The sequence below is a fragment of the Symphalangus syndactylus genome, chromosome 8 (assembly GCF_028878055.3).
Source record: "Symphalangus syndactylus isolate Jambi chromosome 8, NHGRI_mSymSyn1-v2.1_pri, whole genome shotgun sequence".
Classification (NCBI taxonomy): Eukaryota; Metazoa; Chordata; class Mammalia; order Primates; family Hylobatidae; genus Symphalangus; species Symphalangus syndactylus.
The window spans coordinates 131,463,305-131,489,466 of NC_072430.2; the positions used below are offsets into that span (position 1 = coordinate 131,463,305).

General features: G+C 38.9%; 1 protein-coding gene across 21 annotated transcripts in view; it reads left to right on the forward strand.

Moving 5' to 3' along the window:
* The first annotated feature begins 10,612 nt into the window (after positions 1–10,612).
* The window catches only part of RHBDD1 (rhomboid domain containing 1), a 169,932-nt gene continuing 154,382 nt past the window's right edge, over positions 10,613–26,162 (forward strand). For 11 of the 21 annotated variants that reach the window (XR_010122441.1, XR_010122442.1, XR_010122443.1 and 8 more), the window contains exon 1: positions 10,613–10,703. The gene's annotated coding sequence lies outside the window, so the exon portion shown is untranslated. Of the gene's footprint in view, positions 12,487–14,177; positions 14,397–15,305; positions 15,480–18,081; positions 18,214–22,647; positions 22,769–26,162 lie in introns of those variants that run through there. The other 10 variants (XM_055290834.2, XM_055290831.2, XM_063645754.1 and 7 more) reach the window with 10 other exon arrangements.

A 26,162-nucleotide genomic window follows, 5' to 3' on the forward strand; every position in this document is an offset into this window, starting at 1 on the left:
ATAAAATTTTAAAATCTAAAATAATAATGAGTTGTAACAAAATCAAGGAGATCTGGCTTATTTATCTACTTCTTAGGAAAACATGTAGATGACGCATGAGTAGGTTTCATTGGTTTAACACCCCAAAATGGGAAATAAAATGATCTATTTATGGTGAGATTGGAAATCAGGGAATGGCTGATCTAGAGGCAGGAGTTTAAGCATTAAAATTTTAAGTATTAAAACACTTGCAGTGTAACACAAATTATTTTATTGTTATCTCAGCTCTTCTCAGTTTTGTTAGATTAATTGAGAGTTGATTAGTGAAAACTGATATGCAATTATAATAATGGCCATAAATATGTCAGGATAATTAACCTTGGCATGTCTACTTGCAAATGCATTGCTCTTATTTGTAGTTTTGGTAACAACTTATTACTGACAGGATTCCCTGGCTGTAGAACAATCATGATAGATTTTTTTTTTTTTTTTTTTTGAGACAGAATCTCACTCTGTTGCCCAGGCTGGAGTGCAGTGGCACAATCTCGGCTCACTGCAACCTCCACCTCCTGGGTTCAAGCAGTTCTCCTGCCTCAGCCTCCTAAGTAGCTGGGACTACAGGCAGGTGTCACCACACCCAGCTAATTTTTTGTACTTTTAGTAGAGATGGGGTTTCACCATGTGAGCCAGGATGATCTCGATCTCCTGATCTCATGAGCTGCCTGCCTCGGCCTCCCAAAGTGCTGGGATTACAGGCGTAAGCCACCGCGCCCGGCCTGATAGATTCTTAATTGTACATTCTTCTTTTACATCAATGAAAAACCATTTGAGTTCTAAAGCACACATTTCTGTATAAAGGCTCAAAGAAAAGATCATTATAAGAATTTCTTAGACACGTTAATAGATTACATTTTTAAAATTTTTTATTATTATTTCTTAAGACAGTGTCGCTATTGCCCAGGATGGAGTGCAGTGGAGTGATCATGGCTCACTGTGGCCTCGACCTCCTCGGCTCAAGCAATTCTCCCACCTCAGCCTCTCGAGTAGCTGGAACCACATGTGCGTACCACCATGTCAGGCTAATTTTTGTATATATATATATATATATTTTTTTTTTTTTTTTGTAGAGACAGGGTTTTGCCATATTTTCCAGGCTGGTCTCAAACTCCTGAGCTCAAACGATCCACCTGCCTTGGCCTCCCAAAGTGCTGAGATGACAGGCATGAGCAACTGTGCTCAGCCTAGTGGTGTTTTTAAAAGCAAGATTTAATATTCTCCATATTTTACACCCATAATCTACAGATAACCTTTCCATTATCCCAAATAAATTATCTACTCCATGTAGTCCAGTGTCCACATTGTAATGCTCACACACCAAGAATATTGCACATGATGGCATACTTATGCCTCTTATTCCTTACTGTTGATCAAAATGATACCCTGCTAAAATACTACATAAAACATACATTACCATAATGATTCCTCAAAATATTGTTCTCACTTCGCCTTTTTGTTTTGTTTTTTTTTTGACCTGGAATGCTCTTCCATTTCACTCAGTAAGTCCAATCCCACCCATTTACACATTAAGTATTGAAATGCCAGCTCTACAAAGTATTCTCCCATCTCTCCAGCTCTAGTCAATGTCTTCATCCCAGAAACTCCCAAGTTAATTTCAACTTCACTTAAAGCAGATAGCTCTTTCTATCTGGCTTCATTGATAGTAATGTAGATCCCTTGGTTTCTTTACAAGGCTAGAAGCTCTTAGAGTATGAGATCCACATGTGATGGTTATCCTTTATCACAAGAATAATTTCCTGAGCATAGCGTGTGGATGGGTAGGGCCTGGGTAGAACTTCCATGGTCAGTCTTTACCAGGCCTTTGACATAAGTGACCATACGTGTACAGACTGGTTATCTTCTTTAAATAGCTTTGTTAAGGTGGAATTTACATAGCAAAAAATTCATGCATTATCTATGTATAGTTTGTGATTTTTAATAAATTTATAGTGTTAATAAATTTATAGGCAACCATCATCACTATCCAGTTTTAGAACATTTCCATCATTCCAAAAAGTTTTCTCATGCTCATTTAGAGCTAACCTGCTCCCACTCCTGGTCCTAAGCAACTATGGATGTTTTCTGTTTCTGTAGATTTGCCTTTTCCAGACATTTCATGCAAATAGAATCACACTATATGTAGACTTTTGGGTTTGATTTCTCTCAACTAACATAATGTTTTTGAGGCTCATCCGTGTTATAGGATGAATCAGTAGTTTGTTTTTTGTTCCTTAATCATTAACAGTTGATGAGCATTTGGATTGTTTATAGTTTTGCCTATTATGAATAATGCTGTCATAAAATTAGCATGCAAGTCTTTTGTGGACATATGTTTCCTTTCTCTTGGGTAGATTCCTAAGAGTGAAATTGCTGGGTTGTATAGTAAGTGTATGTTTAACTTTCTAAAAAACTGCATAACTATTTTCCAAAGTGGCCACACCACTTTATAATCCCATCAACAATGTATGAGCACACAGTTTCTCCACATTCTTGCCATAATTCTGTCTTTTTTATTATAGTGACTTAAGGGAATGTGGAGTGGTTTCTCACTGTGGTGTTTTCATTTTCCAAATGACTAATGATGCTTAGAATATTTTCATATGTTTATTACTCATATATCTTCTTTGGTGAAGAATATATTCAAATCTTTTGCCTACTTTTTAACTGAATTGTTTTCTACTTGACTGGTAAGAGTAATTTAAATATTCCAGAGGAAAATCCTCTATTAGATATATTTGCAAATATTTTCTTCCAGTCTCTATCATGATTTTCATTTTCTTAATGATGTCTATTAAGTATTTTTTTTAATTTTGAGAAGGTCCAATTTATCAATTTTTTCTTTTGTGGATTGTACTTTCCCTGTCACATGTAGAAGTCTTTGCCTAATCTGACAAAGATTTTCTTTTGTGATTTCTTCTAGAAATTTTATAGTTTTAGCTGTTACATTTAAGCCTATGATCCCTTTTGGAGTTAATTTTTGTGTATTGTGTGGGCCCAAGTTCATCGTTTTTTTCATATAGACATCCAACTCTGCCAGCATTCTTTGTTGAAAAGACCATCCTTTCCCCATTAAATTGCCTTAGCAATTTTGTTGAAAATCAGCTGACCACATAGGGGGTTATTTCAATTCCGTTCTGTTGATCTCTATGCCTATTCTTACACCAATAGCACACTGTCACGATTACTGTAACTTTATAACAGATTTTGAAATTAAGTAGTATAATTCCTCCAACTTTATTCTTCTTTTTCAAAATTGTTTTGGCCATTCTAGGTCTTTTATTCTAGATTATAGGGACCAGCTTGTCAAGTGTGTACCCCAAAAAAGCCTGCTGAAATTTTGAGAGGGATTATGTATTGAATTTATAGGTTAATTTAAGGAGTGTCATTTTAACAATATTGAGGCTTCCGTTCCATGAATGTGAAATGTCGACTTATCTCAGCCCTGTTAAGTATTTTTCAGTGTACAAGCCTTACACTTTTTTTATTAATTTGTTTCTAATATTCCTAAGTATTTTATTCTTTCAATGCTACCTGGAATGAAATTGTTTTCTCAATTTTATTTTCAGACTGCTAATTTGTGGTATAGAGAGATATGTTTTTTAAAAAATTTTGTATCCTGAGACTGTGCTAAATTTACTAATTTTAGTAGTTTTATCTGTGTGCGTGTGTGTGTGTGCGTATTTTCCTTAAGATTTTCTACATATCAGGTCATCTGTGAATAAAGAGTTTCACTTTTTCCTATTCAATTTGATGTCTTTTATTTCTTTTGTTTCCTTTATTACACTAGCTGAAACCTCCAGTACAACACAAGTGATGAGAGCAGACATTCTTGTTTCTAATCTTAGGGGAAAAGCTTTTGGTGTTTTGTGTTAACTATGATATTGACTGTAGGTTTTTTTTAATAGATGCCCTTTATTATTACTAGATTGAGGGAGTTCCCTTCCATTCCTACTTCCTAGAGAGCTTTTATCATAAATACGTGTTGGATTTAGAACAGTGCTTTTCTACATCTATGGAGATGATGGTCTGAATGTTTGTGTTGCTCCAAAATTCTTTTTTTTTTTTTTTTTTTTTTTTTGAGACGGAGTCTTGCTCTGTCCCCCAGGCTGGAGTGCAGTGGCGCAATCTCGGCTCACTGCAAGCTCTGCCTCCCGGGTTCACGCCATTCTCCTGCCTCAGCCTCCTGAGTAGCTGGGACTACAGGCGCCCGCCAACACGCCCGGCTAATTTTTTTTTTGTATTTTTAGTAGAGACGGGGTTTCACCGTGTTAGCCAGGATGGTCTCGATCTCCTGACCTCGTGATCCGCCCGCCTCGGCCTCCCAAAGTGCTGGGATTACAGGCTTGAGCCACCGCGCCCGGCCGTGTTGCTCCAAAATTCTTATGTTCAATTCTTATGTTCAAATTCTAATCTCCAAGGTGATGTTATTAGGATGTGGAGCCTTTGGGAGGGGATTAGGTCATGAGGACAAAACTCTCATGAATGAGATCGTGCCCTTATAAGAGACCCCAGAGAGCTAGTTCTCCTTTCCACCATGTAAGGACACAGCAAGAGGGTGCTGTCTATGAGGAAGCAGGCACTCATCAGACACAATCTGCCCATGATGCTTCGTTTGTCAACTTTCCAGCCTCCAGAACTGAGACATAAATTTCTGTTGCTTACATGCCACTCTATTTATGGAACTTTTGTTATAGAAGCTCAAATAGACTAAGACAGATGATCATGTGGATTTTGTCCTCTAGCTTATTAATATGGTGTTTTATATTTTTTGCTAAGAGGGTCTTGCTATGTGGCCCAGTCTGGAGTGCAGTGGCTATTCAAAGATGCAATCATAGCCCACTAGACTCTCAGACTCTTGGGCTCATGTGATCCTCCTGCTTCAGCATCCTGAGTAGCTGGACCTACAGGTGCATACCACAGTGTCCAGATATGAATTTTTTTTTTATTTTTCAAGAGATGGGGTCTCCCTTTGTTACTTAGGCTGGACTGCAGTGGCACAATCACAGCTCGCTATTCCTTGAACTACTGAGCTCAAGTGATCCCCCCACCTCAGCCTCCTGAGTAGCTGGGACTACAGGTGTGTGCCACTGTGCCTGGCTTATTTAATTTGTTGTATAGATAGGATCTCACCATCTTGCCCAAGCTGGTCTCAAATTCCTGGGCTCAAGGACTTTCTTACCTCGGCCTCCCAAAGTGCTGGGATTATGGGTGTGAGCCACTGCACATGGCCTTTTTCGATGGAAAGCCAAACTTGCATTCATGGTATATGATCTATCCTTCATACATATTGCCATATTTGGTTTGCTAATACTTTATTGGGAATTTTTGTATGTTCACAAGGGATGCTGATCTTGTAATGTGTTTGTCTGAATTTGTTATCAGGGTAATAACATCCTCACAGAGTAAGTGGAGAACTGTTCTATTTTCAGAAAGTTTGTGTATGATGGTATAATTTCTTCCTTAAATATTTGATGGATTGACATCAGTGAATCCATCTAGACCTGGGCTTCTCTTTGTGGGAAGATTTTCTTTGTGGAAAGTATTAAATTTTTATACTTGTTACATGTCTGTTATGGGTTGAACTGTGTCATCCAAAAAGATGTGTTGAAGTCCTAATCCCCAGTACCTCAGAATATGTTATTTCAAAAGAGGGTCATTGCAGATGTAATTCGTTAAGATGAGGTCAGAATGGAGTAGATTAAGCACTTCAGTTTCTAGGAGACAGGCACGTGAGCGAACAGCACATGTGGAGATGCAGGCAGAGACTGAAGTGCTGCAGTTGCAAAACTAAGGAGCACCAAGAAAAGCCAAGGATTGCTGAAAACATCAGCAGTGGGAAAGAGACAAGAATTCTCTCCTCCAGGTTTCAGAGGGAGCAGAGCCCTGCCAACACTTTGATCTTGAGCTTCATGTCTCTAGAACTGTGAGATAATAAATTCCTGTTGTCTTAACCCACCTAGTTTGTAATACTTTTTTTTTTTTTACAACAACCATAGAAAATGATTTTTGGATTTTCTATTGAGTCAGTTTTGGCAATTTGCGTCTGTCTAGGAATTTGTCCCATTCATCTGCATTGTTTAATTTATTGGCACAACGTTATTTACAGTCTCTCACAATCCTTTTAATTTGTGTTGGTAGAGATGTACCTGTTTTGATTCCTAATTTTGGTCTTTTTAATTTTTTGGCCAGTTTAATATTGGCTCATTAATTTTACTGGTTTTCCAAAAAAAAACTTTTGATTTTCATTTTCTCTATTTTTGTTACTTATTTCATTGATTTGCAATATGATCATTATTTCCTCCCTTTGCTAAAGGTTTACGTTCCTCCTCTTTTTCTAGTTTTCAAGGTGGAAATGTAGATTTGAGACTCTTTTTCTTGGTGTTTAAAGGACGAAATACCCTTTTGATCACTGTTTTAGCTGCAGTGCATAACTTCAATGTTTTCACTTTCATTCATTTCAAAATACTTTCTAATTTCCAACCGGGCGCGGTGGCTCACGCCTGTAATCCCAGCACTTTGGGAGGCTGAGGCGGGCGGATCACGAGGTCAGGAGATTGACACCATGGTGAAACCCCGTCTCTACTAAAAATACAAAAAAAAAATTAGCTGGGCGCAGTGGCGGGCGCCTGTAGTCCCAGCTACTCGGGAGGCTGAGGCGGGAGAATGGCGTGAACCTGGGAGGCGGAGCTTGTAGTGAGCCCAGATTGCGCCACTGCACTCCAGCCTGGGGGACAGAGCAAGACTCCGTCTCAAAAAAAACAAAAAACAAAAAAAACCAAAAAAACAAAATACTTTCTAATTTCCTTTAGTACTTCTTCCTTGTCCCATGAGTAATCTAATTTCCAAACATCTGGGGATTTTCCAAATTTCTATTGTCAATCCCTAATTTAATTCCATTGTAACTAGAGAATGTACTTTGTATGATCCCAATTCTTTTAAATTTACTGAGAGTTATTTATGGCCTACCATAGGGATATCCTGGAGAGTATACTTTTTAAAAAGAACATAAATTCAGCTGTCATTAAGTACAGTGGTCTGTACATATTAGTTAGGTTGAGAGTCTTGTTCAAGGCTTCTATATACTTAGTGATTTTCTGCCTGGTTGTTCTACACATCATTGTGAGTAGGATACTGAAATATCAAACTACTATTGTTTGTATACTTCTCTATTCAATTCAATCATTTTTGCTTCATGAATTTAGGGCTCTGTTACTGGGTGCACACACATTTATAACTGTTGTATCTTCTCAATGTATTGACCCTCTTATCAGTATGCAATTTCTGTCTCTAGAAATATTTCTTGTTGGCCAGGCACGCTGGCCTGTAATCCCATTTGGGAGGCCGAGACCGGTGGATCACATGAAGTCAGGAGTTTGAGACCAGCCTGGCTGACATGGTGAAACCCCATCTCTACTAAAAAAAAATACAAAATTAGCCAGGCGTGGTGGTGGGCACCTGTAATCCCCGCTACTTGGGAAGCTGAGGCAGGAGAATTGCTTGAACCCGGGAGGCGGAGGTTGAAGTGAGCCGAGATTGTGCCACTGCACTTCAAAAAAAAGAAAAAAGAAAAAAAAATCTTTCTTAAAGTCTATTTCATCTGATATTAGTATAGCCACTACAAATCTCTTATGGTTAGTGTCTGCATAGTCTACTGTTAAGTATTGTTGGTATTATTATCATTATGGTACAGGAACCAATTTCTCACTTTTACAGTTCTTAAATTGAGATTTGAATTATTTAATTTGCAAGCTTTTCTATAACAAGAAAGCTATAAATTATTTGATCAGTTATACAATATTTTGGTACAGTTTTGGGTAAAACAGTAATCAATACTTGGTTCATTAAAAGCAATTAGAAACCCAAACAAGCTTCTCTCTTAAAAAGATAATCCAGTTGTGTATTTGTTGCATGCTGTTGTTGCATGGTAGTTGCCTGACGTCCTCTCACTTTCAGGCTGGGTTCTGAAATCTGAGAATGACACTTGTCTACCTTCCTGCCAGTTCCAGTCCTGGATTTGTGAACTGTACAAGAGTTGTTACCACCACTCCTCTGCTTATGTGCAAGCACCACATCTTAAAAACACCCATTTAAGTCAGGTGGCTTAATCATAGGTATTGCTGCTTTTCCTGTAAGCCTTAGATAAAAGTTAAAATTTATTTCATACCATTCAATGTCTCACATATTACGCACAATGTGCATAGTGCTGCCTCGTCTCATGTAAGATACATACTTTTGAGCATTTAGAAATCATTGTTTTATATGGTAATGTAGTCATTACATATATTTTAAGTTAAAGAATTTCTTCTGGCATTGATTCTTTGGTATTTTTAAGCCTTGCTCAGCGAAAAGATGCTGCTGCTGATTGCTTCATATGTTAATATTTAAGATATACAATTATTATCCAAGTGATGTTTGTCAATTGAAATGGGATGTGAGCATGTTACAACATGCTCATTTCAAAAGAAACTTCTAAAAATCCCAGTCTGCTCAACAAATCACGTAGGACAAAAGAGAAGGTCATTTTTAATAAGGCAGATTTTTTTTTCTATCTGTTAAATCTTTTACCTCTTAAATGTCTATGAAAATTTTCACTGATATTTGAAACAGAACATAATTACCTAAGAATATTCTTAATCCCTATACATTGCTACATTTTAATGAAATTATTGAATTGAGACTTCTTGATTTGTGGCTCCCTTAAAATCACCTTTGCATTTGATGTATTATACAGACAAGAAAATGATGCAATTATAGAAAGATGTAGAGAGTGATGGAGAATAGAAGATAGGATTAATATTAATTGAATGGATTCACATGATTGTGGTTCAGAAGGATAAATGAGGCCTTCTTCCTTTTGAGAAATTACATATTTCCCCCTCTAGGGAAATACAGAAAATACCTCTATAGGCAATTTACTTTTCCCCGCATTCATTTGACTTTTCATTTCCAGAAATGCAGTTTCTCATTGTCAGCTGAGTTTCTGGGGGAGTATATTGTTTTTCTAGGAAAGGGGTAACTTATAAGTCTTAAGCAACACATACAATTTGCTAAGAATCTTCTTTGTCACTTGAAAGTCATATATACACCCACACCTATGCATAAGCCACATTTTCACTTAAATTTCAAACTCCAAAATAATTATTTCTATGAAGAATTTTAATACACAATGGCAAAAGATAAACTCTTCTGGTTTAGGCAGTTTTTGTTTTAGCAGACTATCTAAACACAGCTGCTACAACTTCCAATAAACAAAGAGCAACACTAAACCACCTGTATTCGGCTATTTGGATTCCTTCTTGGAAAAACAGCATCTTTACCCTAGCTATCAGAAAATTCCACACCAAATAGAATTTTTTTTTTTTTTTTTTGAGATGGAGTCCCACTCTGTCGCCCAGGCTGGAGTGCAGGGGCGTGATCTCGGCTCATTGCAACCTCTGCCTCCCGGGTTCAAGGATTCGCCTGCCTCAGCCTCCCGAGTAGCTGGGATTACAGGTGCCTGCAACCATGCCTGGCTAATTTTTGTATTTTTAGTAGAGACCGGGTTTCGCCATGTTGGCCAGGCTGGTTTTGACTCCTGACCTCAGGTGACCCGCCCGCCTCAGCCTCCCAAAGTGCTGGGATTACAGGCGTGAGCCACCACGCCAGGCCTGTTATTGTTTTTTAAATAAGAGACAAGGTCTCACTATGTTGTCCAGGCTGGTCTCAAACTCCTGAGCTCAAGTGATCCTCCTGCCTCGACCTCCCAAAGTGCAGGGATTACAGGCGTGAGTTACCGTGCCCGGCTGTAAGATAGTTTTTTCATATCATATTAAATAAATATAGCATTGCAACATTTAACTTAGCCTGACTCCTACAGCTGAACATAAAACTTGCTCCCGAGTCGCAAACAATTAAAATGGTATCAAATCATCTATTAATCGAAATTCTATTAAGTGAAATACGAAACACCTAAAGCCCTCAAAATGGGCAAACATTGCGTGGTGCAGTCCCAGACCCAAGCCTCTGGGAGTGAAAGGTGCACCCGCGACCTTGCCTTGCTGGCTGGCTCTGGGACTCTGCGATAAGCCGCCCTCCCGCTTTCTGCAGATAGCTCCTGAAGCGGGAGAGTGTCTTTCCCACCCTCCGCCTAACGGGAGGTATCTGACCCTTCCAGGCAGCAGCTCCCCAGCCTGTGGCTGCGCTGGGCCCCGAAAGGACGAAGCTTCCCGGCAGAGAACCTGGGCAGAGGCGCCCGCTAGGGTAGGCGGCAGGGACCCACTCGCTGCTTCTCCCCTCGTCGTCAGGTCCCTTGAACGCAGGTCGCTTGTTTGCTTTACGCGTCGTGAGCGGCCAGTGGCAATTTATGGCAGTAAGGAATATTACTATCCACATTTCACATGGAGCTTGGAGGACAGGGCGAGGGTCCACACTCTCCTTACTGCGCTCTGCCGCGGTCCTTCCCGGCTGTGCCCTCGCGGCCCCCTCGGGGCCACTGCCCCCGCACGCGGTCCGCAGACAGCAGAGAACGGGCGCGCACAACTAAGCATGCGCCGCAGCCGAGCCGTCCGCTTTAAGGCCCTCCCCTCCCGCACCCGGCCCCTAGGAGCCTGGAGCGCCCGGGATCCGGAGCGTGCGTGATGACGCACGTGCGCGCGAAGGCGTGGGGACGCAGGCGAGTCGTAGAGAGCGTGAGTTTCCGCGTCTGTTTGGTCCCGCTCCTGTTGTCGGTTCTGAGCGGCAACTTTCGCCACTTGCCCGGGCTGCGGGCGTTTCCCCGGGCTGCGGGTGCTGGCGGCCGGGCTGGGGCTGCTGGGCGGAGGTCGGCGCCTCCCGAGGGGCTAGGGCGAGGGAGGCATGGTGGGGTTGGAGGCACAGCCTCCCCGTCCGGCGTAAGTCCGAGAGCGGGGAGGGTGTTTCCTGGGGCAACTCCACCTGAGGTCCTGTCGACGTTGCCCCATCTCCACCGGACCGCACGGGAACGATGTGCCCATACTCGGAGGAAGGGGTTGTCGCTGAGCGAGTTTTTTAAAGGGTTCCTTTTGAAAGCAGGAAGTTTGAAGTGATGTTGCATCAGCAACAGAGCGTGCAGTTTCAGGTGCTCTTGGGACAGCTTTCAGTTTCTCAGAACAAGTCTAACCCTCACCGCAGTAATAACTTTTATTAGAGGACAAAAAATCCGCCAAAGTAAACCGTTTCTGCCCAAACCCTAAAAACCTTTGGATAAACGTTTGCAAGAAACGGATCACAGCCTTATTTGTTTTTCGAAACTGAGCATAAACTCTTTTGAAGACTCAGCGTTACTGTCAAAGTGAATGATTGCCTGCCTAGTTATGATTCAATTATCGAGGTGTTCAGGTCTCTTTGGAGTACACTCAGTGACTCCCAGGCTATTTTTCCCCCCCTTTGAAATTGCCTATTAGAAGGTTTTATCGAGTTTCTCACAGTTGTGTGTCTTTTTGAGGTTGTTCTAATAAACTTTAAAGGCTTCTGGTTTGCTGTGGGCCTGCCATCGCTGTGGAAAGCAAGTATTCTTTCAAAGAAGAATAGAAGTACATTGGTTTCTAAATAATCCCAGGACGCTAGGATCAGCATCACTTGGGAACTTCTTGGAAATGCACATTTTGGGGTCTTACCCCAAACTTACTGAATCAGAAATGTATTTTAACAAGCCTTCCAGTTGATACTAATGCGCCTGGACGCTAAAGTTTGAGAATTAATGGCGTAGTGATAACACCCATTGTGGAGTCACATATAATAGAATTTGAATTGAAGTAATTCCTAGATGGAAAAACTTGGACGTGTTACCTTACAGGGCTGGAGTATGAAGATGCAAGAAAAATGTGTAACACCAAACACATAGAAAACCCTCAAAGATGTTATTAAATAATAGAACTGCATAAAATAAGTACATAGTTTGTGCTGGAAGGATTCTTCAGCGGGGTAGATATGAGCAGTAGTGCATGGATATTGGGACCACCGCTTAGAAGGTATTTTGTTTACCTCGGGATTCTCAATTCTGTGTAGTCAAGGTTGTTGGATGCAGGATATTCAGTTAAAAGTTAAAGCAGTGCATACTAATGCTATTGTGGTTGTAGGATTTTTAAGAATAGCTTTAGTATTTATGTTGAAGAGTAGTTTTTAATTCTTTGGGCTTCTGATCTCTTCAGTTTTATGTGTTTATTTGGAGACAGTTTCTTTCTGCCGCCTAGGGACTGGAGTGCAATGGTGTGATCTTGGCTCACTGTAACCTCTGCCTCCCGGGTTCAAGCGATTCTCCTGCCTCAGCCTCCCAAGTAGCTGGGATTACAGGCATCTGCCACCATGCTTGGCTAATTTTTGTATTTTTAGTAGAGGCGGGGGTTTCACCACGTTTGCCAAGCTGGTCTCGAACTCCTGACCTCAGGTGATCCACCTGCCTCGTCTTCAGTTTAGTTATACCTTCTTTGACCCAGAATTTGGTAAAGACAAGAGGTAAGCACTAGTTTTAGAGTTGAGAAGTATTTAACAGTGACTTGCAAACAAAAGCCAAGGCTGAATATGTTTCTGTCCTTATCTTTGTTTCCCATATGTCGTACAACTCCACAGTAGCAAAGATCTCATGTCTGCTCTAGATACCTCCATTTTCAGGAAGGATCACAGGGGTGCCCTCAACCTGCTGTGTTTTTTAGATGCAGTGTTTCCTTACAACTTTACCTCTTTCAGGGGCCCATTGTAGAGGGAGAAAGAAATATTCAGGATTTAAAGCAGCTGCTCTAAAGGCTACATTCACTGCAATGTTGCAATGTTGAGAAGGTCAGTTCCAAACCGTGGCCTACACATGTCGTTTTGATTAGAGCACACTGCTCCCAAGGCTACACCATGGCTCCTGGATGTTGAGAAAGTTTTCAGATAAACATGAGTCACTTTGAATGGATTATTCTGGAAATAATTTCTAATTGTATTAGATTATATTTTTATTATATATTAATATTATATATTTATATTAGGTTATAGAATTTCTAATTATTTATGTTAGATTATAAATTAGAATTTATATTCCAATTATTTATATTATATTTATATATTATATATGCTAATATATTTCTAGAAATAAATAATATTCTGGAAATGTTTTTTTTTGTTCTCCTTATGGGAGAGGCAGATCGCTATCCATGGTTTTAGGTCAGACAAGGCCTGCTCTGAATCTTGTCTCTGCTACTTAGTGATTGTGTCCATTAGACAAATTAACATCCTCCCCACTTGAATTTCTGTAAAGTAGGAGTCATAGGATGGGCTACTTCAGGCCATTGAATTAAATGAAATGACGCATAAAACATGTCCACCTTGTTTTAGGCACAGAGGCTCAGTAAATGTGTGTCAGACAAAGGGAAAAAAGGTATTTGTCACCTCAAACCTAACTTTATGCCATTCATTTTATAATGTTTTTATAAATGAGGTAATTTTATTACCTAACTGCACTGCTTTTCTTTTTAACCATAAAATGCTGAAATGGAGTCAAAGCTTTCACATTATTGTGAATGAGAAAAAACAAACACTTGAAAAAAGTTGAAACTTTAACGTGAAAAAACACCATCTTCAGTTTTATCACTGTAACAGAGCAACTTCTAGAAATTGTTTTGGATGTTTACAGCAAGGTAAACATCCAAAGGTCAGGGGATGAGTAATAAAGTATCTTCAGTTAGTTAATGGGGACAGTTAGCTAGAGAAGGGGACACTGTTACAGGAAATGAGACCTCATTGAAGGTATGCATCAAAGGATGAGAAAATGCTGTTAGCCCTGAAATTGCTATTATTTTTTTAAAACACGAGTTCTTAATAGCAAAGTGAAAAGTTTTACATTCCATTTTTAATAAGGGATAACAAAATCTCTTACATGTATTTCTGTGTGTTTATATTGCATATGAATGTATGAGTGCAGAAAATACTTGACTCACACTAGGTCATAATTTTGTTTATTTGTTAGTATATTGGAATATGGGGGTGGGGACCAAGTATAAAAGGAAATTTTCTATACATGTATGTAAAATTAGATACATATATGTATATGTAAATGTTCTTTTAAAAAACTATTAAAAACGGAAGCGATTCTTTAAAAGGTAGATTTCCTTTTATGTTGCAGTCATAGTCGTGTAAGCAGTGGACCTCATATCTTTTTTCAACAGGGAGCCTCTTAAACAGAATCTTATCTGTAAAACTCAGGAGCCGAGAAGCTTTAAGAACAGTGAAGTTGAAGGGCACAGGTTCTTGGTCCTTGGCAGCGATACTAGGAGGTGTGCCTAGGGAACCTAGGATTCTGGGGAGCTGGACGTGAAACTCTGTGGTGGAATAGAAATCCTCAGGGCATGAGCTATACCTAAAAAGTAATGGTATTAAGAATTCTGGTAAGTGGGATTCACAGACTTGTTCTGAAGACAATTTCCAAGGTTGTCAGCCATGTCACCATATGGATGGCTTCTCATGCAGGCAAGTGAGTGATTATTGAGAAAAAAAAAATCCACCTGACCCGTATTTTACAAAGTAGGATTCTGTGCACTTTTTTGAGGAATTAGCTTTTAAAAAAATCCCTCCAAGTTGTGACAGCTGTATCACTATTAAAAGCTATTTGGCATTTTAACTGACTGTTGTTTAGGATTAGAAATGACTCAGGGAAAAAGAAAAAAGGAGTCAAAGGACATTTATTACTTGTGTTTATAGCCCTATCATTTTTTTGTTGTATGGAAGCAACTACTCTATATAGTAAAGTGTTTTTTTTTTTGGAGAGTTAATTTTTAGTTAATAATGAGCCTTCATAAGAAAAATAATTTCAAATGCTAAGTATTTGTTAGATTGTTACTAATAGTGGTAGTGATATTACATTGTCTTTTTCACACATTGAAGAGGGTTTCCTGGTGACAGCTGGAGCATGGGGGAGGGGGAGTTACTTTCAGTCAACCAGCTGCTTTGTGGCAATATCATGATGGTGATATTTCAAAGCCCATAGATAACTTAGGCTGTTTCAGGAAAGAAAATCTATCAAATTTCCGGGAAGCAACAGATAGTGGGCAAGAGCCATTTGGGATCTACATGATGGCCAACTAACAGTGTGTGCATTCCGGTTTGCATGTGGGGTTATTTACCATCTAGTTTCTTGGACATTGTTACATGCACCTCATAATTACACAGCAATAGAATCTAGTTCTAAGGGCAGGAAAAGCTCATTAAGGAGAGGAAAGGAGAGTGAAAAACCTAGGTGATGTGCTACACACTTTAACATAATACCCTATTTCATTTATTCTTGATGGTGATTCTAGGATGTAAGTGGAATTTTTTGCCGTCTATGGATAAAGAAACAGAAGCTCTACAGTACCGATTGTATGATTTGCCCAAGGCCACATACTAGTACATGATGGCATCCATATTTGACCCCAGATCTTCTGGCATTAGCTCCAGGAATGTTGTCATTACACCAACAGCTGTTTCTCCAGGTGTTAACTTGCTTATGCATTTTTAATGCAAAGTCACAATATCAGGATAGTAATGAATGAAAGAAATATAGATGTTATTTACAATGACTTCAGTTTTATAAATAATATATAGGGGTGTGTGTGTGTGTGTGTGTGGACTTGTGTGTGTATATGTGTGTTTTGGCAACTACATATAATTTGGGTTTTTTTTTTCTTGAGTAAAAAGTCTCGGGCAATACTGTGAAAAAAATTTCACTACGTTTTTTAAAAATTCATTACTGATACCAGCAATATTGCAATTATGTGTGTTGCAATGAATCAGTTATGATTCTAAATTTGAACAAATCTAGGAATGAATTTTGTGTACACTGCCCATGTAGTTGCCCTCATCCTAACATATTGAAGGAAATTTCTTTTTTTTTTTTCTTTCAAGGCGTATTCATTTTTCATTCATTTATTTTATTTTTTTTTTGAGACAGAGTCTCACTCTGTTACCCAGGTTGGAGTGCAGTGGTGTGATCTTGACTCACTGCAGCCGGGACCTCCTGGGCTCAGTTGATCCTCCCACCTCAGCCTCCCTAGTAGCTGGGACTACAGACATGTGCCACCACACCCAGCTAATTTTTTTTCCTTCAGCTTTTAAGTTCAAGGGTACATGTGTAGGATGTGCAGGTTTGTTACATAGGTAAACATGTGCCATGGTGGTTTGCTGCACAGATCATCCTGTCACCTAGGTATTAAGCCCCCCATCCATTAGCTATTGTTCCTCCCTGCCTACCACACCTCCCTGACAGGCCCCCTGCCGTGTGTCCATGTGTTCTCATCATTTAGCTCCCAGTTATAAGTGAGAACATGCACTGTTTGGTTTTCTGTTCCCACGTCAGTTTGCTGAGGATAATGGCTTCTAGCTTTATCCATGTCCCTGCAAAGGACATGATTTCATTCCTTTGTATGGCTGCATAATATTTCATATGTACATCTTCTTTATGCGTCTATCATTGATGGGCATTTAGGTCAATTCCATGTTTTTGCTATTGTGAATAGTGCCACAGTGAACACATGCATGCATGTATCTTTATAATAGAATGATTTCTATTCCTTTGGGTATATACCCAGTAATGGGAATGCTGGGTCAACTGGTATTTCTACCTCTAGGTCTTTGAGGAATCACCAGTCTGTCTTATAGAATGGTTGAACTAACTTACACTTCCACCAGCAGTGTAGTAGCATTCTGTTTTCCCTGCAACCTCGCCAGCATCTGTTGTTTTTTGACTTTTTAATAATAGCCATTCTGACTGGCGTGAGATAGTATCTCATTGTGGTTTTGATTTGCATTTCTCTAATGATCAGTGATGTTGAGCTTTTTTTCATATGTTTCATGGCTGCATGTATGTTTTCTTCTGAGAAGTGTCTGTTCATGTCCTTTGCCCACTTTTTAATGGGGTTATTTTTTCCTCCTAAATACAAGTTCCTTTTAGACTCTGGATATTAAACCTTTGTCAGATGGATAGATTGTAAAAATTTTCTCCCATTTTGTAGGTTGTCTGTTCACTCTAATGATAGTCTCTTTTGCTGTGCAGAAGCTCTTTAGTTTAGTCAGGTCCCATTTGTCAATTTTTGCTTTTGTTGCAATTGCTTTTGCTGTTTTCATCATGAAATCTTTGCCCATACCTATGTCCTGAATGGTATTGCCTAGATTTTCTTCTAGGGTTTTTATAGTTTTGGGTTTGACATTTAAGTCTTTAATTCATTGTAAGTCTTTAATTCATTAATTTTTGTATGTAATATAAGGGGTCTAGTTTCAGTTTTCTGCATATGGCTACCCATTTCTCCTAGCACCATTTATTAAATAGGGAATCCTTTCGCTATTTCTTGTTTTGGCCAGGTTTGTCAAAGATCAAATTGTTGTAGTTGTGTGGTCTCGTTTCTGAGTTATCTATTTTGTTCCATCTGTCTATTTATCTGTTCTTGTACCAGTACCATGCTGTTTTGGTTACTGTAGCCTTGTGGTATAGTTTGAAGTCTGGTAGTGTGATGCCTCCAGCTTTGTTATTTTTGCTTAGAATTGTCTTGGCTACTTGGGCTCTTTTTGATTCCATAAAATAGTTTTATCTAAATCTGTGAAGAATGTCAATGAAAGTTTAATGGGAATAGCATTAAATCTATAAATTACTTTGGGCAGTATGGCCATTTTCATGATATTGATTCTTTCTGTTCATGAGCATGGAATGTTTTTCCATTTGTTTGTGTCCTTTCTGATTTCTTTGAACAGTGGTTTGTAGTTCTCCTTGAAGAGGTCCTTCACTTCCCTTGTTGGCCATATTCCTAGGTATTTTATTCTTTTTGTAGCAGTTGTGAATGGGAGTTCATTGATGATTTGGGTCTCTGCTTGCCTGGTGTTGGTGTATAGGAATGCTAGCAATTTTTGCACATTGATTTTGTATACTGAGACTTTGCTGAAGTTGCTTATCAGCTTAAGAAGCTTTTGGGCTGACACGATGGGGTTTTCTAGATATAGGATCATGTCATCTGCAAACAAAGATAATTTCACTTCCTCTCTTCCTATTTGAATACACTTTATTTCTTTCTCTTGCCTGATTGCGCTGGCCAGAACTTCCAATACTATGTTGAATAGGAGTGGTGAGAGAGGGCATCCTTGTCTTGTGCTGGTTTTCAAGGGGAATGCTTCTAGCTTTTGCCCATTCAGTATGATATTGGCTGTGGGTTTGTCATATATGGCTTTTATTATTTTGAGGTAAGTGCCTTTAATCCCTAGTTTATTGAGAGTTTTTAACATGAAGGGATGTTGAATTTTATCAAAGACCTTTTCTGCATCAATTTAGATAATCATGTGGTTTCTGTCTTTAGTTCTGTTTATGTGATGAATCACATTTATTGATTTGTATATGTTGAACCAACCTGGCACCCTGGGATGAAGCCAAGTTGATCGTGGTAGATAAGTTTTTTGATGTGCTGGTGGATGCAGTTTGCCAGTATTTTGTTGAGGATTTTTGCCTTGATGTTCATCAAGGATATTGGCCTGAAGTTTTCTTTTTGTTGTTGTATCTCTTGCCAGGTTTTGGTATCAGCATAATGCTGGCTTCACAGAAGGAGTTGGGGAGGAGTCCTTCCTTTTCAATTGTTTGGAATAGTTTCAGCAGGAATGATACCTGCTCTTCCTTGAATTCAGCTGTGAATCCATCTGGTCCTGGGCTTTTTTTGGTTGGTAGGCTATCTTTTACTGTCTCAATTTCAGAATTCATGTATTAGTCTATTCAGGGATTCAATTTCTTCCTGGTTCAGTCTTGGGAGGGTGTATGAGTCCAGGAATTTAGCTATTTCTTCTAGATTCTCTGGTTTATGTGCATAAAGATCAGCAGCTAAGTGAGCTCTTGAGGTTTGGGGAGACTTGGTAGATCTGGAAAACTCTTCAAATTAATGCTCTGAGAACTAGCTCCAAAAGTTGTTGGTCACATAGTTTCTCAGCACAAGTTTTAAATTCCAGGGAAATAGTTATTATTCCAACTTTGGTCACTATCACCTTGGATCAGTATTGGAAATGGCACCCTTGATTGATAGCTGCCCCCCCGCCGCCCGGACCCCCGCCAAAGACCACATCCAATGGGAGTGGGAGACAGATTCCTGTTACTGAAAGAATGAAGTATTGATGCTATGCAGGCAAAAAGCCCTAAGCTGTTCCCTATCACTTAATAATTTGTGGACATCTCATGTGGTTTGTGGTAATATAACATATATTTGAAGTGTGGCATGCTTTTCCCCCTTTTCACTAGTTGTTGTGCAGGGAAGACTTGAGTTACATAAATAATTCACAAACACTTCTTACACAGATTAATTTAAATGGGAGCAGGGAGTGGTGGTAGCTCTCATTTTTTCATTGACTTTAGGTAGACAAAGAAATCTGGTGCAGAGTAAACCTGAAAATGGAACTACTTAAATCCTGTTGAAGCAGCGATCATGGGACGCTGGCATTGCTGTTCCCTGTGTGCCTCCCGGTTTAAAAACCTAGGTCTGAAGGGCTGTCAGTTGGAGAACTTTAATGAGCCCTCATTACACTAAACCTTGTGGTCTGTGAGAGAAGAAACTGGCTTATGATTGATACTGGAGATCATAAATGGTGATGGGTCAGAATTGGAGTTGGCACTAATTCACCTAGCAGTGGAGCAGAATTTAAGATTATATACAAAATCTGGTAGTTTCATTTTTTAGCCATTATTTTTTATGTGTAAATATAGTCTAATCATTTTCGTTTATACTATATAACACTTTTAAAAGGTGGAGAAAGAATTTTGCCAGCTGATGCTGACATTTTTTTTCTTCCTAAAATGGAGGCTCATTAAATTCTCAAATCATCAGATAATCTTGACAGAGATCCTAGTTTGAGATTTTACATAAAGTTTATTTTAATGAAAAACATAATTTCTGCTTTCAGGTTTCTTCTCTATATTTGTTATACTTTTTAAAAAATGCATGTGTAATTTAATCACATTATGCACTTTTAAAATGTAGGGTCACAGAAAGTCATGGAAAATGCTCATTAGTTACTATGTTATCACAAAAACATTTTAAAACTATTTTAAGTCTTATTTGTCACAATTTGTGATTTTGTGTAATAAATATATATACATATATAATCCCATTTAATCCTTGTGAAACCAAATGAGCCTATGTTATCTTCTTTTACAGGTGAAACTCTGAAGGTTAACTTTCCTAAGAGCACGTGTCTGGTGTATTGTAGAGCCAAGGACCGTGCCCTTAACTGCTGTCCTATTCTGCGTATGTTAATATTGCCACCCTTGTATATAATTTTGGCAAAAAGCACCGGGACATTTCTCTTCCCAAAGCCCATCTCTTTACTTTCAGTTCCCTGACAACTTCTTTATATTCTGAAACTGTTAAAATGTGTTGTATTATCCATCATCTTGTGCTTCTGTTTGCTGTGAATGTGGCAACAGCTCCTGTATTGCAGCAGTGTGCCCTGTGAAGCCGTTTGTTCTTTATGTCTTAGAGCAGCCTGACAGCCTTTCGTGTTGAATTCAGCAAGATTGCTTTTCATTTAACAAAGCTGAATGTTGCTTTCTAGGTGAAAAATAATTAAATGCTTTTAAAGATATATTTGATTAACAGGAAGCTGATCTGTGTAAATTAATTATAACCATAGTGATGTCATAGCCTTGTCTTTTGTTATTAACCAGGTAATTGACCAGAAGTTTAGAAGCTTATTGTAACTGACAGTTAGTAGTTTGACCTTGTGTGCTGTCTGGAAGAGAAACATGCACAATGAATGTAAATTCAGTTTGTTCATTGAGCTGCATGTGCTGTCAGAACATCTGATCTTGGGTTCTTGTTTTTATTTTTCCATTACTTCTTTGTTGAAATTGGTGGTCAGGATTATATACTCACAGTGAATATTATACTTATTTATTTTACTAAAAGCATCTGGCCAAACGCAATGTTGCTTGTGTCCTTGAATAACTATAATCAGACTTGAAACCTTGGCACATTTAAGACATGCAGTTAAGTAAACAAATGCCAAAATTAAATGAATCTCATTTTTGAAGTTTGTATGAAGGATAGTAAAACAACTTTTGATAGAGAAATCAGAAAAGGAAAAATAGGGGCATATTTGATAGAGAATTTATTCCCTCTAATTCCGATTTGTCTGAGAAAATTAAAAGCATGTGGTATTTTGAATATTTGAGTAATGAAAACTTCTAACTTTTGTAGGTTTGATTAAAGAATGGAAGTGTAGGCCGGGTACAGTGTCTCACGCCTGTAATCCCAGCACTTTGAGAGGCTGAGGCAGGTGGATCACCTCAGGTCAGGAGTTAAAGACCAGCCTGGCCAACATGGTGAAACCTTGTCTCTGCTAAAACTGCAAAAATTAACCAGGCGTGGTGGCAGGTGCCTGTAGTCCCAGCTACTCAGGAGGCTGAGGCAGGAGAATTGCTTGAACCCGGGAGGTGGAGGTTGCAGTGAGCTGAAATCGTGCCATTGCACTCCAGCCTGGGCAACAAGAGTGAAATGCCATCTCAAAAAAAAAAAAAGGAAGTGTAAGAGTAAAACATGGAGAACATGGAGTAGAAGTGGCATAATAATGAATGACAATCAGCCATTATTAAATGGTTAAAAAATATGTAAGTACTATATATGTAAGTAAATATGGCATTTTACCTTCAAAAGTCCTGACCTTTGCTTGTGGAAGTAGTTGTCAGAATTGCAGCTTATGAATTTTTGTCAAGTAGTGGAAGGAGGGTTTTGTCAAGTAGTGAATGGAAAGTTGTTAACTGCACATGTGGATAGGTATAGCTCATAATGTACTCTGTGAACTGGGGTGACTGATAGATGTTTGAAATGTATAAAATTGTTCATTTTGTGAATTTCTATGCAGTTTGCCTCAGCAGGGTGCAGTTTTCTGCATGCATCAAAAGTGAAATTTGCACTTCTGCTCAAATTATTCCCTGATATACAAGTTGCATTTGAGCAAATTTTTTCATTTCAAAACAAGCATTATAGTAGAGCAGAATGGAGCATACTAGTTACTTCTACTTCCCTAAACATTATCGTATTTTATGTCTCTATGGTAACAGCACATGCATGCTATTTTCTTTCTTTAAAATACCGTTCTTTCATCCATTTTTTATCTTTCAAAGCCTGGCTGGGGTGAAGAAACTTCCCTAAGGTCTTCTCTGAATTAGATTGACTTAACATTTTCAATATTAACATATATTTTTACATTATTTGCCCATTTCCAAAAAGTATCTGCTTTAGATGACATAAGACACAAGCTTGTAGTAAAGAAAGAAAACAGCAAACCCAAATGGTTGAGTGGCTCTCAGCAGAGGAAAGCATATTCATTTATTAGGCAAACTTCAGCTTTTTCTAGCTCTGATGAGATTTTGCATGAGAAACATTGTCTGAATGGTGCTTCACAACAATATGAAGATGATTCTTTGGGTGAGACCTATGTCAAGGCCTCTAATGTTAGATTATATCTCTGCAAACGTTATTCTACAAAGGCAAAATGACGTGAACTGACCATGCAGCTTTCAGTTATCTGGCAAAACACAGGGATGGTGATCCTTTATACTAGAAATTCTTAAAAGGTAGAAAAGCAGTTTTCGCCTCCCTGTGAATTATCTCTCAGAGTAAACCTTGCTTTGCAGGGTAGGGCTTGGGGGTGAAGGAAAGCCAAGCATGGAACACCTTGCAACTCCCCAGTCCCCTAAAGTCCTCCCAACCAGAATCCTAGCCAGCCAGATCCTGGCCCTGGTAGCAGAAAGTTGGAGAAGGTATGGGTGCTTTTGTTCCTCAGCTTCTCTATTTATATAGAATACATTCTAAGATGAGAAAAATACAAATTTGAATTATTGTTACTTTTTTAAAAAAACTTGATTTTTAAAATGGATTTTTTTTTTTTTTTTTTTTTTTTAGCTGTGACTGTGATAACAATTACCAAAAGAAGTTGGGTATTTGAACATTACTTGGTACTATCCTCTATAGTATTCCATGCTATATAGATCTACAAATTGACTTGTCCTCAAGAAAACAGTTACAACTGATGTAGAATATAAGTTTTACATAGTGAGATTTTCTATATTTGAAATGTTTTAAAAATGCATGAATATTTTAACATGTGTAATGGAAGTCACCAGGTACCTTTCTTGGGAAAGACTATTCCTTATGCCAAGACGATGTCCTCCCTAATTTTTTGGTAGTCAAAGTGTCGTATCTTACTGGTAGACAGTTGGGGGTGACTTCTGGTCTCAGCTCTGACACATAAAGATACTGGAAGTCATCGTCACAATAAGAAAAAAGCTGGACAAACTGAAAATCAAATACTTTTCTTAGGTCCCTCAGATAATCGAGGTCACAAGTCAAATCACCACCCTGAAATCTGAAAGGCTCATGTAAAGAATCAGCCAAGATCAACCTACCAGAAGCCACTAAAGGCAGTAACCAGTAGGGACTCTTAAATGGTAATTTTGGTAAGTTGCTGGACTCTGAGTGTAGACTAGCATGAGAATTAAGAACTCTTTTTCTGCAGACAAAACCGGACCACAATTTCATTTTAAGGACAGAGCCTTGGGAGCTAGATTATTTTGATTAAAATCCCTGCTCATCTATAAAATGGTTAATAATAATACCTACTTTATAAAGTTTAGAGGATTGAATAGGGTAGTCATGTAAAGTTTGAGAGCAGTTCTACTACAGATTAACTAGTAATGTGGTTGTATGTCACTTTGGCTGGTGGTTTGACTTTTTGTATTTTAGAATATCAATCAGCAAAATGGTATTTCTTTTTCAGTCATTAAAAAATAGCTGTGATTTATTGAGTGATTACTGTATGCCTGGCATTATTCTAAGAATCTCAATGTTTTAGATAATTTAGTTTGTATAAGAACTTTAGGATCAGATTTAGCTATTATTATTACTCCATCTTACATGGTGGGAAACTGAGACTTAGATTAAGTGACGTGGGCAAGGTCACATAGCTCTTAATGCTAAAGCCAGTCAGTAGGACCAATTTAGGTTCCAGATTGTATGCTCTTAAACTCCAAGGTATAAGGAAAACACACCATTTGGAAGAGTTGATGAAGATTCCCTGGTGACATCCTGCTGGCACCAGTGGAGCGAGCATATGTGCAGGAAGCATTTGGGAGGTTAGTGAGCACTGGCATGGGCAGGGAGCCTGTCAGGAGGGAGTCAGGTCGGGAGCTGGCTTTGAGGATTGGGAAGGAATTGAATGGGTTGGTGGAGGCAGGTGTGTGTCTCAGGCTAAGGTGTGATGGTAGCATTGCCCTCAGGCTCCGCCTACATCCCCTTGCCCTTAGGGGGCATTCCAGCAGGCTCCTAGCCTCCAGACCCTGCATTTCTTTGATCAAGTGCTTTCTCTGGCCCCAGATGTCCTCTTTGCCTTCTGTGGCAACACAGCAATGACAGAGAGTCAAGGCAGACTCCCTTGCCCTGTGGGCATAACACTGAATCATATCTATATCTATATATCTATATCATCTATCTATATCTATATCTATATATCTATATCTATATCTCTATATCTATATATCTATATATATCTATATCTATATTTCTATATATATCTATATATATCTACATATCTATATCTGTATCTATATCTATATCTATATATCTATATCTATTCTAGCTTTCAGAATTCCCCAGTGAGATTAAGCTCCAGTCATTCACAGTGATAGCTCTTTTGAGAATATATATATATTCTCTCTCTCTACATATATATGTGTAGATATTTATTTGTTTTTTACATTTTGCCATTCCTGTCTTGCTTCCCTACTTCCCAGTCAGGGTGTTGGTCACCTCCCAAATCAGTGACTTCCACAGGGACCCTTGTCTTAGATTCTGCTTTTTGGGGAAGCCCAGACTAAAACAGTAATGCACAATAATAATATCAGCAACGAAGAGCTGCATTTGTTAAGGGCGTGCTAACTGAATGTCTACTGTCCTGTTTTACAGATTGGGAAACAGACGGGGGTTGATGAGATAATTTGCTCAAGATAACTAACACAATGAATAGACTGGCCAAGTGGTCTTGAGTCAAGAGTGGGTTATGCTAGTCAGCCATCTTAACCTCCTCTTGGCACTGAGCAAACACCTAAAGACAAACATGATCTGATTGGGAAACCAGTCGTAGGAGAGTATTAGAGAATAAGGTTAAATACTCAGTGTTTTAAGTTTAATTTCTGCGGTTTCAGAGAGGTCTTTTAGCAAGGGTCCTCTATCCTGCCATTACAACAATGCACAAAGGGTTTCATTTTTTTTTTTTCATTCTTTTAAAACTGTTCGGGTTGGGTTTATGGCATCAGAATGACCCCAGTTAATCTGGAGTTTTGAACTTGTTTTTCCCAGTTAGGAAAGTACAGAGAGGAGCAAAACCTAGCTGCCCTTCTAAGATGGTGCCATCCTGGTCTCAAATGTGGACATGCAGGATTCTAGGTGCTGTCTGTAGGGAAGATGACCTTACACTATCCCCCTTTCCAGAAGTTCTAATCCATAGGAAATCTAAGACAGAGTGATTTTTAAGAGGCTCTGTGCACATGTATGATTTTCTGAGGTCCCTTGTAGATTCCACTAAGATTGTGTGAAATCCACCCAGCAAATGGGCAACAGTAAATGAATAAAAGTGTTTGTAGGCATAAAAGGACTCCTATTTGCTACAGAATCTTCTGTGAGACTTCTTTGGTGACCACGAGAAAAGGAAAGCTGGGGTAGTTCCGTACAACTCTATTACATGTGTTTTTCTAAATCTACATCCTTAGTCACCCTAGGGGGTTGAAGCATTGTCTCCTCTCTGATTATGTTCAGGAAATAAAGCAACTTAACTCCTTTGAAACGAGGAACAATAAGTGTGCCCTATGCCTTTCTTTTTCTTTTTCTCTGAGCCTAATAACTCTGCCTCACCTGTGGAAGATGGTCAGTATGTTATTTGCTTTGGGTCCCATTGATGACCTTGTTAACATTTAGCCTCTTCCAGGAAGGAAGAAGCTAAACTTTTTTCCATCAAGGAGAATTGATAAATTCCTCTCCATTTCTCTCTATGTGTTTCCATGTCTCTTTCTCCATCTGTGTCTCTGCATTTGGGGTATGTGTGAGTTCCAAACACATACCCCCCCAAATGCAGACACAATAGATGGAGAAAGATTTTCAGTC